Source organism: Pan troglodytes, chromosome 21 (assembly GCF_028858775.2).
Source record: "Pan troglodytes isolate AG18354 chromosome 21, NHGRI_mPanTro3-v2.0_pri, whole genome shotgun sequence".
NCBI classification, from domain to species: Eukaryota; Metazoa; Chordata; class Mammalia; order Primates; family Hominidae; genus Pan; species Pan troglodytes.
The window spans coordinates 70,636,619-70,649,655 of NC_072419.2; the positions used below are offsets into that span (position 1 = coordinate 70,636,619).

The following is a 13,037-nucleotide window of genomic DNA, read 5'->3' on the forward strand; positions in this document are numbered from 1 at the left end:
CAACTGCTGCCTCCTGGTGGCCTATGAAGGCCCAAAATCTCCTCAAGTTGACCTCTCCAGGCCCAGCTCCTGCCTCCTGTCAGCGTCTACAGGCCCAACCTCTGCCTCATGGGGGCTTCTCCAGTCCCACCTCTTCCTCTTGGCTGGGTCTACAGGCACAACTGCTGCCTCACAACAGCCTTTTTTGGCCCAGTTCCTGTCCAGCTCATGGCGGCCAATGTAGGCCCAAAACTTCCTCAAGTCAAACTCTCCAGGCCCACCTTCTGCTTCCCGGTGGCATGAACAGGCCCAGCTTTGACTTGAGAACAGCCTCTGCAGGCCCTGCTCTTGCCTCCCAGGGGCTTTTTCCAGGCCCAGCTCTTGCCTCATGGCAGCTGCCCCAGGCCAAATTTCTGCCTGCCTGCCAGCAGCCTCAACAGGCACAGCTCCTCCCTCACAGTGGCCCATTTAGGCCCAACTCATGACTGTCGGGCCATTTCCAGGCCTAGTGCCTGCCTCGTGGCTGACTCTTGAAGCCCAAAACTTCCTCAAATCAGCCTTTTGCCCAACTTCTGTCTACTGTCGGACTCTACAGGCCAGCCTCTGCCTCACAGTGGACCCTCCAGACCCAGATGGTGTCTCACTGTGGCTTCCTCAGGCGAAGCTCCTGCCTTTCGGCAGCCTCTCCAGGCCCAGCTCCTCCTGCCTCCCAGTGGCCTCTTTCGGCCCAGCCCAGCTCATGCCTCCCGGCGGCCTTCCCAAGCCCCGCTTTTGACTTTCGGTGGCCTCTGCAGGCCTCGACAAGGCCCAGCCTCCTGCCTCCCGAAGGCCTGCACAGGCCCAGCCTCTGCCTCACAGCGGACTCTCCACGCCCAGCTAGCTGTCGCCTCACTGCGGCCTCCCGAGTCCAAAGCTCCTGCCTCTCGGCCGCTTCGGCAGGCCCAGCTCCCGCCTGCCAGTGGCCTCTTCAGGCCCATGGGGCTCATTCCTCACAACGGCCTTTCCAGGCCCAGTTTTTCCCTTCCGGTGGCCTCTCCGGGCCCAGAACCTCCTCAAGTCGGCGTCTCCAGACCCACTTGCACCCTCCGGGCGTCCTCTCCGGGCCCAGCTCTTCTTCCTGGTTGCGTCTCCAGGCCCGACTCCTGCCTCTCAACAACCTCTTTGGACTCAGTGCCTACCCATCTCCTGGCGGCCTTGGTCGGCCCACAGCTTCCTCAAGCCAAGCTCCCCAGGCCCAGGTCAGGCCTCACGGTGGCCTCTCCAGGATGAGCTCCTGCCCTCCGATGGCATCTCCAGGCCCCAAATGGTCTCCGGTCGGTGGGCTCCTCCACGCCAAGCTTGGGCCTCCCGGCGACCGCTGCAGGCCCAAGTTGTCCTGAAGTCAGCCTCTCCCGGCCCTGCCTCCCAGCAAGTAAGCAAGCTCTTTTGGCTCAACTCCTGCCCAGCTCCCAACCGCCTTTGTAGGCCCCGAACTTTCTCCAGCCAAGCTCTGAGGGCCCACTTCCTGCCTCCTGGTGGCCTGTACAGGCCCAGCAGTGGTTGGAGAACAGCGTCTGCAGGCCCCGCCCTTGCCTCCCAGGGGCCTCTCCAGGCCCAGCTCTTGCCGCCATGGCGGCCTCCCGGGGCCAAGTCCCTGCCTGCCTCCCAGCAGCCCGCGTGCGGCCCAGCTCCTCCTTCACGGTGGCCTGTTGATGCCCAACTCATGCCTCTGGCACCCTGCCCAGAGGCGTGAGCCCCTGCCTCACACTGGCTCCTCCCACGCTGAGAGAAGTCAGTGTGAGCCCTTGCCTCACACTGGCTCCTCCCACGCTGAGAGATGTCAGCCTGAGCCCCTGCCTCAACAGGCCACCGTGAGGGAGTAGCAGAGTCGCACGCGGGCTGCTGGGAGGTAGGCAGGGACTTGGGCCCGGGAGGTCGCGGTGGGGCGAGAGCTGGGCCTGGAGACTCCCCTGGGAGGCAACAGTGGGGTCTGCAGACGCCCTTCTCCCGCCGGAGCTGGGACTGTTCAGTCACTGGGAGAAGGGATGTGGGTCTGAAGAGCTTGGTTGCAGAAACTTCGGGGTCTACAAACGCAGGCGGGAGCTGAGCCAAAAGAGCTTGTTTGCTGGGAGGCGGGAGATGCAGCCAGGAGGAACAGCTGGGCCATGCGGGAGGCGGAGGGCAGGCCTCCTCAAGTTGGCCTCTCAGACCCACTTGCAGCCTCCCGGCGTCCTCTCCGGGCCCAGCTCTTCCTCCCGGCTGCATCTCCAGGCCTGACTCTGGGCTGACTCCAGGTCCCAACAACGTCTCAGGCCTCACGGTGGCCTCTCCAGGCTCAGCTCCTGCCCTCCGATGGCATCTGCAGGCCCCAAACGGCCTCCGGTAGGTGGGCTCCTCTAGGCCCAGCTTGGGCCTCCCGGCGGCCTCTGCAGGCCCAAGTCGTCCTCAAGTCGGCCTGGAAGTGGGCCTGGAAGAGCAGCAAGTCGGCCTCCCCGGGCCCAGCTCCGTCCTCTTGGCGGCCTCTCCAGGTGCAAAACTTCCTCGAGTCAGCCTCTCCAGGCCCAGCTCCTCCTGCCTCCCAGTGGCCTCTTTTGGCCCAGCCCAGCTCATGGCTCTTGGCGGCCTTCCCAGGCCCCTCTTTTGACTTTTGGCAGCCTCTTCAGGCGCAGAACTTGATCTCCAGTCGGCCTTTGCAGGCCCGGCCTCCTGCCTCTCGAAGGCCTGCACGGGCCCGGCCTCGGCCTCGGCCTCACAGTGGACTCTCCAGGCCCAGCTAGCTCTCGCCTCACTGCGGCCTCCCCAGTCCAAAGCTCCTGCCTTTCGGCCACTTCGGCAGGTCCAGCTACTGCCTGCCAGTGGCCTCTTTAGGCCCAGCTCATTCCTCACAACGGCCTTTCCAGGCCCCGTTTTCCCCTTCTGGCAGCCTCTTGACCTCTAATTTGTTTATCTTTTGTGTATAAATCCCAAAATATTGAATTTTGGAATATTTCCACCATTATATATTTTGGTAGGTAATTTATTTGGAGTGAGTTTCTGCACCATGCCCGAATTTTTTATTTTATTTTCCTTATTATTTGGTGTTAAACAGGTTTAATGACGGTCATGGCAACTTTTTGGCACAATGAAAAATATCGCCCATGATCAACGTGTTGTGTTCTGGGGAAGGGGGCAAAGGCAGGGTGAATCACTTTCTTAAAAAGTATAGCTCAAGTTGGGAGTGCAGAGGGAATGGGGAGAAAACCCTCCCACTGCCTGTGTCGAAGTGCAGGAGCCCCCACCCCCATACTCACCTGAGTCCAGCCCCTCTGGGGAAAGAAGGGGTGCATGAACTCCCCCTAGTCCACAGGCGCCTCCCTGTGGCCCAAGGCCCTCTTCACACTCCATCTTGTAGCCCCAGCAGGAGCTATTTTCCGAAAAGTGAAAAGCTCTGAAGGTCCCACAATTCATGGTATGTACAGGGGCTCGGAGGAGGGAAACTGCCCAGCTTTCCCCCCGGCACAGCTGCAGGGGTAGGGGGTATAGATAAGAGGAGCAGGCCTTGGCCAGGCGTGGTGGCTCACGCCTGTAATCCCAGCACTTTGGGAGGGGGAGGCAGGCAGATCACGATGTCAGGAGATCGAAATCAGCCTGGCCAAGATGATGAAGCCCCGTCTGTACTAAAAATACAAAAATTAGCCGGACGTGGTAGCATGCACCTGTAATCCTAGCTACGCGGAAGGCTGAGGCAGGAGAATGGCGTGAACCCGGTGGGAAGAGGTTGCAGTGAGCCAAGATCGCACCACTGCACTCCAGCCTGGGTGACAGAGCAAGACTCGGTCTCAAAAAAAAAAAAAAGAAAAAAAGAGGCAGGCCTTACTCCATCCCAAACTGAAAGGATTAAATGGCTTTACCTGGGAGAAGATAACCATCCTGCCCTCCATTGCTACCCCCACATACTGTCCATGTTCTCAGGGGGTACTGTGAGTCCTGGGATCTTTGGGGTTGCCCACCTGCCTGTGGTAGTTATGGAGACCCCCAGGTGTTGAGGCAGGGCTGGGGTGTCCCCTTCCAACCAGGCTGTCAAGGCCCCAACTCTGGGGCAGAGGCAGTGGCAGGGCAGCCAGGGTTGCGCCAGAGCCTGAGCAGGTTGAGGTGGGGTCAGGCAGGGCTGGGAGTCAGGGCAGGGGCAGCAGCAGTGGACCCGCTATGCACACATCATCTTCTCCAAGGTTTGCGTGCAGAACATCCTGCCCATGCTGCCCCAGCAGCTTCAGTTGGCACCTGCCCCAGTCCAGCCTCTGGGAACCATGCAGCAGCTCCCAGCGGCCCTGCACCCACCACCAGCATCCGTTTCACCTGCAGTTGAAGATCCGTGAGGTGCCCAGAAGATCATGCAGTCATCAGTCCCACGGAGCAGCCCGCGAGGCTGAGGCTCCTCCCACTGGACTGCCCCGCAACTGGCACCACTGTTGCCCCTGCCCCTACTCTCAGCCTCACGTGACTCTCGGGCAGAGGCAGTGGTGGGGCAGCCAGGGCAGCATCAAGAGTCTGAGCCAGGTGAGGTGCGGTCAGGACCCCCACAGGGCTGGGAGTCAGGGCAGGGGCGGAACAAACCTTGGAGGGGAAGATGTGTGCATAGTGGGCCTGGAGGGCGGCTGTGGCCTAGTGGACAGGAAGAAGCAGTGGGCCTGGAAGAGCTGCATGATCAGGGCTGGCACTGGTCCAGGGCACGTGCAGTGAAGAGGACAGCGCCTTCTCGGTCTCCGGTTCCCTGAGCCTGTCCTCGGCTTCTCCACCTGTACAGGCAAAGGGGAAGCTGTCCCCATCACACATGGCACACTTGGGGGTGTTGGGCTTTGGACTGCAGCTGGAGCATCTTCTCATCTTGCATTTGGGCGTGGTGGGGTCCTCCAGTGTGGGATCCATGTCTGTGGGGTTCCTTCTGCCCCGACCCCGAAAGCCCAGTCAGTTTCTCTTCAGGCTCTGTCCCCCGGGTGGCTCAGCCCAGCTCCTGCCTAGGAAAGCCTTAGTGTTGGGAGGGACCCTGATGACTGAGGAGCCTGGTAGCTCCAGGTCGCCCACACTTTCAGGTCTCTTGCACCAGAAGGTGGCAGGATCCATTGGGAGGAAACAGGTCACCTTGGAAGGCGTCCCTGGGCCCCCATCCCCAGGGGTAGGGGCCGTAGGGGGCCCGCTCTGCTGCCTTGACCAGACTCCTGGGCTTTGAAGGCTCCTGGGCCCAGTAAGAAGGAGGTGGGTGCCAAGGTTGAGAAGGAAGCATCCGAGTATGTGTAGGAGGAGGACAGGGTGGGACCATAGACTTTGCCAAAAGCTGCAGGTGGATCGGGGGACCCTGGGGGCTCAGGATCCAGCAAGGGGCGGCAGGAGTAAAGGAGGAAGGAATGACAGGTGCAAATACCTTCCCACCAAAGCCCTTGTTGCCCTCTGGCTCCTCCCCAGAGTTGTCCCCACTCTTCAGTCGGTCACCCACTCCTTGAACTTGAGATCGGTGTCAGTGGTGCTAAAGCCATCATCAGCAATGACATCATCACCCCCTCCTCCTCATGGATGACCGTGTGCTCCTCGTCACTCGCTATGTCCTCACTGGCCATGTGCTGGGAATGAGCAGCTCAGGTGGGCAGCAGCAGGGCTGCCCACTGGTCACCTCCCTCACCAGGGGCTGCAAAGTGGCCTGGAGCTCCATACTGAGTAGAAGGCTTTGGGCCAGAGTATGATGCAGTGCCAGACACCACCTGTGTCAGTTCCCATAGTGCCTGATGGTCTATTTCCCTGCCGTCCAGGCTGTGTACCCCCCTGTGGGAGAAGGCTTGGGCCAGGCTGAGCCAGGTTCCCTGACTGTGTGCAGCCGTTCTGCCCCACAGAAGCTGCTCCTTGTTATCCAAGCTCTGGAGTGTTTGGGCTGCAACTGACAGGAGTTCAGAGGACACCCCAGGGGCAGTGGCAGTGCCCGTCTCTGATATGCTCTGCTCCCACGAGCCCTTGTTACACTCCTGCTAGCCCCTGGCTTGTGGGCTTGGCCTCTGAGCTGGACTTCTTTCGGTCCTTGTTGCAAGTGGGCCACCTTCACCTGGAAGGCCAGGTCGTGGTATTTCTGCGTCTCATTGGGCCCCAGGGTGTACCACCGCTTGCTCAGCATCTGGCTGATGGTCCGGTTATCCTGGTTGGGGTGACCCTGGTGTGTATATATATACTTTTGAGATGGAATCTCACTCTGTTGCCCAGGCTGGAGTGGAACAGCGTGATCTTGGCTCACTGCAACCTCCACCTCCTGGTTCAAGAGATTTTCCTGCTTCAGCCTCCCGAGTAGCTGGGATTACAGGTGTGCACCACCACGCCTGGCTGATTTTTGTATTTTTAGTAGAGATGGGGTTTCACCATGTTGGCCAGGCTGGTCTCGAACTCCTGACCTCAGGTGATCCACCCACCTTGGCCTCCCAAAGTGCTGGGGTTACAGGCATGAACCACCATGCCCGGCCACTTTGTATATCTTGAACTTCAGAGTAATTGTGAAGTCAAGTAAGTAACTAAAATAAGAAAGGATGAAAAACAGAATGGTGATTACAAAAAGAAAATGACTATGTAGCAACGGAAAATCCTATTAAAGAAAACAGACTTCTACTGTAATCTTGTAGAAGTTGAAATTAAATAAAGGGGGTAAGCAGATACATTCCATAGCTCAGCTGAGGGCCCATGTGTGGACACATGCTGGACACAGCCAAAAACATTTTGCGAGGATTTGGATGCTAACCTAAGTACCTAATGCAAGGTCTGACATGCTGAGGTCAGACAATGTCAACTTCCCATCTGCACAAGGGTCGTTTAACAGAAGCATGCACTGTGCAGCCTGGCTACCGCTGAGAGGATGGACTTGGAGAGATGACACTAAACCTTTCTGTCACCAGGAAACTTGTTTATGTACTTATTTTTCAAATGAAGACAATTGAAATGATTTACAAGATTCTTAGAGATAACTTGAGAAACCCGAAGTTTGGGATCCGTTATTTAGAATCCTGGGCTTTAACCGCTGTGATGAGCAAGTGGTAAGATACCAACTCCTTTGCCTCCGACTGTGAATGCCTGGCTTGGTGTGGGTGGGCTGGGGAGGGCCAGGGCTGAGGGAGCACCCTTGGACTGGAGGAGCTTGCCACGTTCCATCAGGGAGAACCAGCTGCTCACCAGCTGTCCTTGCATCATTTCCTTGGCCTCCACCTTCCTGGCAACTCTGGACTGGGCCTATGAGTATGTTCTCTATGTATACCTATGTATACCTCTTTCTTCTGTGCTCAGGCTCGCCCCACCCTGGAGCCACCCCAAGGGAAGCAGGAGGCCCCCACAGCTGCTCAGTCTCCCAAACACAAGGGCTTCTTATTGAGACCACCCCCTTCTCTGCTCTGGGGCCTAGCCCTGGAGCAGCTGCCTAGGCCTCTGTAGGGCTTCCCAAGACTCCTCACCACATACTAGTAAGGTACTTCTGAGCCGCCAGGCCCCAGCTCAGGGAGGGCTTAGTTCCCGCTCATCTGGCTGACTCCTCACCCACTCCCTGCCGCCCACCCCCCGAGGTTGGGCACACTGTTCCTGAACACTCCCTGGTGCCCAGAGCCTGCTTTACCTGCACTGAACTCAGCTGATGTGCACCTGCCACACCCTCCACCCATTGAGTGTCACCTGCTCCCTCGTCTCAGGCCTCATGGTGTTTGCTGGCTGATGACCGAGGTGGCCCCGACACTAGGCCTTCACAGCCCTGATAAACCTGGGGCTGATCTCGTGCCAGGTCTCAACTCCCTCCTCCTTCCGCCAGCTTGGTGTCACCTGAGTCATGACCCTTAGGTGACCTGCTCACACTGCGGCTGCTCTCGGTCCCAGCCTCCACTTCTAGGAAGTTCTGTTAGCGAGGTTTGTGGAAGTCTCCTGTTACGCTGCCTCTGCATGTCCACCCGCGTCCTGCCCTTCCTGGTGCGCCCTAAACAATAACCCAGGGCCAGCTTCTGTGCACAGACCTGCTTTCAGAAGTTCATCAAGTTGGCCGGGCACGATGGCTCATGCCTGTAATCCAGGCACTTTGGGAGGCTGAGGCAGGTGGGTCACTTAAGATCAGGAGTTCGAGACCAGCCTGGCCAATGTGGTGAAACCCTGTCTCTACTAAAAATACAAAAATTAGCTGGGTGTGGTGGTGTGCTCCTATAGTCTCAGCTACTCGGGAGGCTGAGGCAGGAGAATAGCTTGAACCCGGGAGGCGGAGGTCACAGTGAACTGAGATGGCCCCACTGCACGCCAGCCTGGGTGACACAGCAAGAATCCGTCTCAAAAAAAGAAAAAAAAATCCATCAAGTCACAAGGTAAATTATAATCCTTAGCATCATGGAATACTGAAACTGGAAGTGAACCCCAATATCTACTTTAATTCCTGGTTCCAGGACATCCATGTGACTCACTCAAGGTCACACAGCTAGTTGGTAGATACAGAGCTGGCACTAGCATCCAAGTGCCTCGTTCCTGTCCCTAAAGAACTAATGACTCCCTGTGGATATGCATTAATAATCTTACTGAAGTTGTTCAAAATCTGGAATTCAAAATGAACTGTGTCCCATAGAATGAGTTTGGAAAACTTTGATCTGAGGTTTGACTTCTGCTCGCGCCTAATTCACTGAGACGCTTTGGAAGGGTCCTTTATTCTCCCTTTCCCCACACATCAAACACGGACACAATGATGGCACACAAACGTCGGGACACCACGTGGGAATGCGGGTGAAGACTGCGAGCTGCTGGCAGGATGGCATCCTGTCATTTTCTAAAGTCTTCTGGTAAACAGACGGGACAGCTTGAATGGCTAAAATCCACAGTCAGCCTCCAGAGATCACTCCTGCAATTATGTGTCAAAGGTGTCTCCAAATACATGCCAGACCCAGGGCCAGACCTGGCGGTTGTCCCTGGGGAAGGAGGTGGAAACACTTGGGTCTTCTGACCTTTATAACGAGAGAAAACTAACTGGGAAGAGGAGGAGTACGAAAGAGAAGAGGGGGACTAGACCTGGAGCTGGAAGATGAGGCTCAGGCCCCGTGACCACTGCCTACCCACTGAGCAACTTGGGGCCAGGCATGGGATCTCCGCCTCAGCGTGCTCATCCACAAATTAGAAATGACAACAACATTCATCTCACAGAGTTATTATGAGAATAGAAGAGGTCATGCATTTGAATGCACTCTGCTCACTAGAAAGAGGAGCAAATGTAACTTCTTATCAACTAATGGCCAAAGACCAACAGCTGGAGGTACAGTAATGAGAGAGAGGGCTCCCGGCTGGTTACTCCTTACCAAATAATTAATAAACTCTATTTAAATAGTAATATAATGAATTTGGGTTCCAAGTGTTTAGTTTACATTGACCCCTGGGGGCTTTTGAACATTCGTATCTTGTTCAAGTCATCCTTTGCCTTGTGTAAACTTGCAGAAGCCCTAAGCCATCTAATGGGGATGACTGGGGAAAATCAAATGGATCAAAATGACAAAATGACAGTTTTTCTCTAGGCTAATAACTCAATGAGCAGAAAGGAAAGTCCTTCCTTTTAAATGTATATGAATGTATATGTAGTTCACACTTACACTCTGACACAGATCTCATTGTGTCCAATGATGTGTGTGTGTGTGTGTGTGTGTGTGTCTCCAAGACTGAGACACATGTACTAAAGAGTGATACTGGCCACATCTACTCTGGGCTTGGAGGGTAACTTCAGCAAGTGCTGGATGCTGGAAGCGACCAGTGCTGGAATGAAAAGCTTCATGGAATGTGAGGATCACGCAGTAGTTTGGGGAAGGCGGGCTGGGAAGGCATGGTGATACACTGTGCCACGCTCATCTGCAAACTTAACGCTACCTGCTGGAGACCTGCGGCTGGAAGCCCAGCTCTGGAAACCTGCATAGAGTATTTAAAGTCAGGGTATCAGCACGTTTATAAAGTGGGTTTATGATAATATAAAAAATTCAGTTAATAAGCCTGAGACCCAAAAGATGAACCCATGGGGTAACAAGAGTGTGAGACTGTGAGAGGCAGAGAAGGGCAGCTGACGTGTTCCCACTTGAGCAAGGGTTTGTTATTCTGTTCAGATCAAAACTGGCACCAATGGCACATGTAATTCCGTGCAGCCTTAAAGGGGACCGGAGGGGGCTGCACACTTGTCTGAGGTCACCCTTCAAAGAGACAGGCTTCCATTTATGGGCTCAAGCACTGACACACACACATCCACAGTAGCTCAGGGCTGCTGACTGAGTTATTTTTAGAGCCCTGCCGAGGACTAGGCAATACCAGGATCTTCATGATCCATTATATCATGATTCTCACACGCTTTAGCCTGAATCCATTTGGTGCACAAAAAATGCCTCATTTCTTTATAGGAGAATTTTTTTTTTTTTTTTTGAGATGGAGTCTTGCTTTGTCGCCCAGGCTGGGGTGCAGCAGCACGATCCTGGTTAACTGCAACCTCCGACTCTTGGGTTCAAGTGAGTCCCCTGCCTCAGCCTCCTGAGTAGCCAGGATTACAGGCGCCCACCTCCACGCCCAGCTAATTTTTGTATTTTTTGTAACTTTTTTGTAATTTTTTTTGTAATTTTTGTATCCAGCACTCGCTGAAGTTACCCTCCCAGCCCAGAGTAGATGTGGCCAGTATCACTCTTTAGTACATGTGTCTCAGTCTTGGAGACACACACACACACACACACACACATCATTGGACACAATGAGATCTGTGTCAGAGTGTAAGTGTGAACTACATATACATTCATATACATTTAAAAGGGAGGACTTTCCTTTCTGCTCATTGAGTTATTAGCCTAGAGAAAAACTGTCATTTTGTCATTTTGATGACATTTAGTAGAGACGGGGTTTCACCATGTTAGCCAGGCTGGTCTCGAACTCCTGACCTCAAGTGATCTGCCCGCCTCGGTTTCCTGAAGTGTTGGGATTACAGGCATGAGCCACCGTGCCCAGCCTATAGACAAGAAAGCCAGGCTCTGCACATCACATGTGACTGAGAAGAGTCTACATTTGAAATAAGCTAAATTCCACAGAACTATAGTGAACCTTGAAAATCACTGACCTCTCCTCTTCTTTCTCAGTTTTACTTGTTTCTTCCTCAAATGTTGCCTCATTTTTGTTGAGCAAAGATCTCCAAATGGGTGACAGCCTTTCCTATTCTTGGGCAATACGCTTCTAAAGGGTGGGGTCTGATAGTGAACTTGCATTGTTTGGGATTTGTATGAGTCTGATTTCTTTAATTTGGCTATTTTAATTATAGCTGAATAAAAGTAAATGACATTTTCCAAACCCTTTTTTGGGCTTTCCCAAAATAGCTTCCTTTAAAGAATCATGAAATGAACCCTGACTGGCATCTCGGAGTGTGAGCCGTCTTCCAAGAAGGATGTCTACTGAGATTGTAAGAAGTGATCTTTGAGGCTAACCAAAAACCCACTCTAAAGCTTCCCTGTTCCTTAAATACAGAGATGTGAAAAAAATATATAAACAGAAAAAGAAGGGAAATAAACTTCAAGAGCTCTTTGGGAACAGTATCTACTTTTCATATTATTAAAATGTCACCTTTATGACACTTCGAGTTTGATTAAAACGGCGCACTTGCTTTATCTGGATGGGCCATGAATCCTGGTTAATTATGGTGTTCTATAAATAAACATACTCCACAACCCAACTCAGACTTGACATCTCTTAGCTGACATCTGAAAACTTACCCTTTGCATGTTTTCAAAGTGTCAGCTTGATAAACCTAAACTTTGTAGGGTTTCTGTGGATGGAGACTTTTATGGAATAAATAGATTAACAGATCAGTGCAGAAAACAAGGACACAAGGGAGGAGGTACTGTAGCTGCTGTTCACTCCCAATTTCAGGTGACTGCTTTCTGGACTGAGGTGTCACACTGACCGAGGTTTGAACGTATACTTTGCAGCTTACAGGCTGTGAAGCCTCGGGGACATAACTTCACCTTTCTGAGCTTCCGTTCCCTCAGGTGGGAAATGAGGACAAAAATGCCCAACTCTGTAGTTGTCAACAGGATCAAACAAAAAAACACACATAATGCAGACTACAGAGCTTTGGAACAGTTGGTGTGAAAAAGGAAAACTGGATCAAGAGAAAGGTTAATAAACCAAAATAAAAGCACTTTTGGAAAATATAAACACTCCAAAAAGAAAAACTCAGGTAAGCATCTGTCCATTTAAGCAGAAACAAGTTCAGCGGTGGAACATGAAACTGCAAGTGGTGTGAGGTCAATGTCATGAGTTAGTGGCCAAGGCCACTGTGCTGAGTCCGGCTTCTCCTCCGGGTGAGCCCGCTTCCTGTCCCCGCTCCTCAGCATGGCACTGCCCACGAGCAACTGGCACTGAGAAGCTCCGGCTGCAAATACCCATACTTCAAACATTTTCCTTTGTGAAAAGGAACAAGCCAGATACTATTCTTAGGAAGAAAAAAACCACAAGCCTTTTTCCTGCAAGTAAGCTCAGCAAGTTTGACCGTCCCCCACTCCCCGCATCCACACAAGGGTTTTCATTATTCACAGTGTCAGAATACAGAGCAGCGTTCTGTGCCTCCAAACCCGGGCCGCGCTGGCCCGTTCAGAGGGCCCGAGGCTCAAGGATGGCAGGGAAGCTCTATGGGTTAAGGCGCTTGGCATTTCCAGTGAGCTTTCTGCTCCTTATTTATTTATTTATTTATTTATTTATTTATTTGAGACAGAGTCTCACTCTGTCACCTAGGCTGGAGTGCAGTGGCACGATCTTGGCTCACCGCAACCTCTGCCTCCTGGGTTCAAGCGATTCTCCTGCCTCAGCCTCCTAAGTAGCTGGGATTACAGGTGCCTGCCACCATGCCTGGCTAATTTTTGTATTTTTAGTAGAGACAGGGTTTCAATATGTTGGCCAGACTGGCCTTGAACTCCTGACTTTGTGATCCACCCGCCTCAGCCTCCCAAAGTGCTGGGATTACAGGCGTAAGCCACCGTGCCCGGCCTCCTTATTTATTTATATGACTGAATACAGCAGCATCTCCAGTCACTGGGTCTTCATTTACCAATAACTGG

The 13,037-nt window shown here is 53.4% G+C and overlaps 3 pseudogenes; all 3 read left to right on the forward strand.

Annotated features, from left to right (window-relative positions):
• Positions 1–23: 23 nt before the first annotated feature.
• LOC112206535 (putative uncharacterized protein FLJ92257) lies at positions 24–644 on the forward strand (annotated as a pseudogene).
• A 310-nt stretch (positions 645–954) lies between these two features.
• Positions 955–3,099, forward strand: LOC129138187 (putative uncharacterized protein FLJ44672; annotated as a pseudogene).
• LOC134809168 (putative uncharacterized protein FLJ44672) lies at positions 1,837–5,673 on the forward strand (annotated as a pseudogene).
• Positions 5,674–13,037: the final 7,364 nt, after the last annotated feature.